This window comes from Cololabis saira, chromosome 6 (genome assembly GCF_033807715.1).
Source record: "Cololabis saira isolate AMF1-May2022 chromosome 6, fColSai1.1, whole genome shotgun sequence".
NCBI lineage: Eukaryota > Metazoa > Chordata > Actinopteri > Beloniformes > Belonidae > Cololabis > Cololabis saira.
This window is the reverse complement of record NC_084592.1, coordinates 13,967,945-13,971,967: the sequence shown is the minus strand read 5'-3', so window position 1 is coordinate 13,971,967 and position 4,023 is coordinate 13,967,945. Positions and strand designations below refer to the sequence as shown.

The 4,023-nt window shown below is 40.3% G+C and overlaps 1 non-coding gene across 1 annotated transcript; it reads left to right on the top strand.

The window, feature by feature from the left end:
• The first annotated feature begins 362 nt into the window (after positions 1-362).
• Positions 363-481, top strand: LOC133446625 (5S ribosomal RNA). Its single transcript, XR_009782861.1, has one exon. It is a non-coding gene; the product is annotated as a 5S ribosomal RNA (ribosomal RNA).
• Positions 482-4,023: the final 3,542 nt, after the last annotated feature.

Here is a 4,023-nt window from a genome sequence, read left to right as displayed (position 1 = left end):
AGTTACTCCTTAAAATAAATGGATGGCGCTCCTATAATTTATTTCTTTAGTTCAGCCACTTATAGGCTCTGCAAAGCGATTTAGCCTTTTTCCTATTCAACCGTTCACGGCCTCTTATTTTAGACACTCGCGCAATGTGACAACAACCCCCCGGTGAACATGTGGGAGTGAAGTGGGGCGTCTCATAAACACCGACACACGGCAGCTGCAGAGTTTCAGCTCTGCTAGAATCCACCAGCTCCACTTGTGAATGAGCTCCACTGACTCTTGAACACACCGGTTTTACTCTCCGTCTCAGACATCGGGGATGTGGTTGCCGAGAAGTGAACACTATATAAGAGCTATTTCAGGGTTCAGCTTTCGCTTACGGCCATACCAGCCTGAATACGCCCGATCTCGTCTGATCTCGGAAGCTAAGCAGGGTCGGGCCGGGTTAGTACTTGGATGGGAGACCGCCTGGGAATACCCGGTGCTGTAAGCTTTTTCAACCAGCAGAGAGTGCTCTTGCTCCCTCTACTCACACATTTTTATGCCTGCTTTGTTTGTTTGTTTGTTTATTGGATGGATTTACAGTCAGTCATGGATTTGATGTTGTATCATGAAGCTGGTCCCAATCTAACACAATCTCACAGTCTAGCGACTAAAGAAAAGTTTCACCTTCATGCTCCACTGCTTTCTTACTTGCTGTTGTAGTTGTAGCCAATTTAGAGTTGTGCTGTGTGTGTATGTATGTGTGCGTGTGGGTGGAGGTTGTCATTGCATCACCTGCACACCAGTGGGCATAGGAGGTAATTGTCAATCAGAGGTTAGGTAAGGGAGACACAGGTGATCAGGTGCAGGGGAATTAGGAGCTGGGAAGCCACATAGTTCTTCAACCGTGCATGGAGTGTGTGTGTCCGCATGGTTTGTTCTGTCGCCAGTAGCCTAATGTGTCTGATAATACACAAGCTTGTTTTTTAACCTCTCACTCAGCACCCAGGTATTGTAGGTGTTGTTTTTTGAAGCTTTGCACATGTAAAATAAAGTGTTGAACGCAGCTCCCTGTTGGACCACTTTTTTTGGAACCAGCATGAGTTGGAAATGTCTTCAAATTCCCTCCCATGGCATTTTTTGTTGTTAGATTGCCATTACAGTTATAATATTTTCATGGTCCTGTGGCAAAATAATTTCACTACTTCTGCTGTGCTTTTAAACAGCTGTGCGTGTCTGGTTTTCTGGTGTTGTTTATAATAACAAGAAAAGAAATACATCTTCACTCTAATGTGTGCTATTACGTGTGCTTGCTCTTCCACTATTTTTCGTGACGTCATCAAAGACATCACATGTCTTTGATGAGCATTTGAACGCTACGCGTCTGAAGCTGGAGCTGATTTACTGCAAACGAGGATGAATGTGCACATGTTCCCAAACGTAGCAACAGCGCCCTCTGCTGGTTCATGGCGGTATGGTCGTAAGCGGCAGCTGCGGCTTCACAACTGTCTTCTACAGTAGAGCCTCCAGGAATAAGGTGGATACGCGCACTCAGGGGCGGGTCTAGACTTTTTTTCTTGGGGAGGCAAGCTAGGGGCACAGACTGTGGAAGGGTGGCACACCGGAATCACAATTTTTTTTAAATGCCCCATAGTCTTAGATCATAATAAACGGTAGGCTGAGGTATGAATAATAGAACTATTTTATTTACCCAAATAATGCACAAAACAGTGTAGCATCCAGCATCTAGAAATCTTATCTGACTGAGTAAAATGTTTTTGTTTGTTTGTGTGGGTTGATCTGTGCTCCGGAAGAGTATACTGATGTATCTAGTACTAGTAACCTAGTAGTAGTATTAGTTTCAGCAAGATAAACACTTGTGTTTCATAGGTATCTAGGTATCGTATGTATGTTAACTTACAGAGACGGAAACAACCAACTGAGTTTAATTATGAATGACTTTTATTTTTTTGACTTCAATTTTAAAATCATATGGCAGCACAAACTGAAAGAAGTCAAGAGGTTCACAATTATTTGACCTTAAGTGTGTGTGTGTGTGTGTGTGTGTGTGTGTGTGTGTGTGTGTGTGTGTGTGTGTTATTGAACCAAATGTCATAACAGGTACATAGTGTGTACACATCAAAAATCCCTTTGGTCTTGATCTTAACCATTAACAACCAATTCTGAACTTAGAACACAAATACACTTAAATAAATCAGTCTCACTATACACCAAAGCACTAGTCTGCCTGTGCATGTGCCATCAATGTGAGAATTACATTCAAGTTACCAAAGTTTGAGTTATATTACAATCACAGATAGTTTGTGTATATTCACTCCAGTGCACGGGTTCACAATTTTTTCAAGTCTATCTTAAAACAACAGCCCAATTCTGAACTTAAAACACAAATACACTTAAATAAATCAGTCTCACACACCAAAGCACTAGTCTGCCTGTGCATGTGCCATCAATGTGAGAATTACATTCAAGTTACCAAAGTTTGAGTTATATTACAATCACAGATAGTTTGTGTATATTATTTACAGGATTATGACAGCTGAATACGCCTGTTTTGGTGTTGATTGGCGAAGCGTTCAACAAAAGCATCCAAGTTCAACGACCTTGCCCTCCTCCTCTCAATACTAAGTAGGGCTGCAACGATTCGTCGACGTTGTCGACAAAAATCGATAATCAAAATTGTCGACAATGAATTCCATTGTCGACAATAGTCGCCAGACGTGTTTTTCCAACGGAGTGAGGCATCTCACTTCAATACGTTCTCTGCCGAGAGACGCGCATGCGCGATAGCGTCTCTGCCGAGCGGTAGCGGGTAAACAGAATGACGGCGTCCCGTCCTGTAGCAGCTGCATGTAACAAAACTTCTAAAGTTTTGGAGCCTTTTAGCCTCGATACGGTAAATAAAAAGATTACTTGCAAGGTTTGCAAAGCAGACCTTGCTTATCACGGGAGCACGTTGGTAATGCACAAGCATTTGAAGAGAAAGCACGTCGGGTCTGAGTGACGGGTTTCAACAACACCAGTTCAACCCAGAGATGTTTATTCATTCATGGAATTATGTCTGACTGATCACTGCCTGTCCTTGGTTTTAAATAGGACATTTTCTTAACTTTTTGTATGAACAGCGGCAAAGTTGAATAAAATATCTACAGGACTGTCTCAGAAAATTAGAATATTGTGTTATTTATTTCTTTATGTTCTGTAATGCAATTAAAACAACAAAAATGTCATACATTCTGGATTCATTAAAAATCAACTGAAATATTGCAAGCCTTTTATTATTTTAATATTGCTGATTATGGCTTACAGCTTAAGATTTCCAGAATATTCAAATTTTTTGAGATAGGATATTTGAGTTTTCTTAAGCTGTGAGCCATGATCAGCAATATTAAAATAATAAAAGGCTTGCAATATTTCAGTTGATTTGTAATTAATCCAGAATGTATGACATTTTTGCATTACAGAAAATAAAGGACTTTATCACAATATTCAAATATTCTGAGACAGTCCTGTATTTTTCATTGAAGTACCCATCTTTCTCGTGTTTATTATCATTTGCCACATAATTAAAGTGACATACTAAATTTAAGAAAAAATTACTAATTATCCGATTAGTCGACTAATCGTTTCAATAGTCGGTGACTAGTCGACTATTAAAATAGTTGTTAGTTGCAGCCCTAATACTAAGCACTCCAATATTGCTAAGCCTGTCATCATTAATTGTTGTTCTCAAATGATTTTTTATCAGCTTAAGCGCTGAGAAGCTGCGCTCGCAACTGGCACTGCTAACAGGCAAAGCTATAGCTATCCGACACAAGTGAAAAAGCTGATGAAAAACCTCTTTTGTATGGTTCAAGAAAAGATGTTAAATCCAGGATACTGGATAGTTCAGTCCCACACTGTGCCTTTCTATGACCTTCTTTGCCTGATACAGCTCATGTTTTAGGTCCTCAACATCACAGTCAAAAAGACAGGCAAGACGCAAAACTGTTTTCTCTTCTAAAAAGCTTTCACCCTTGGGGTTAAGTGCCTGTA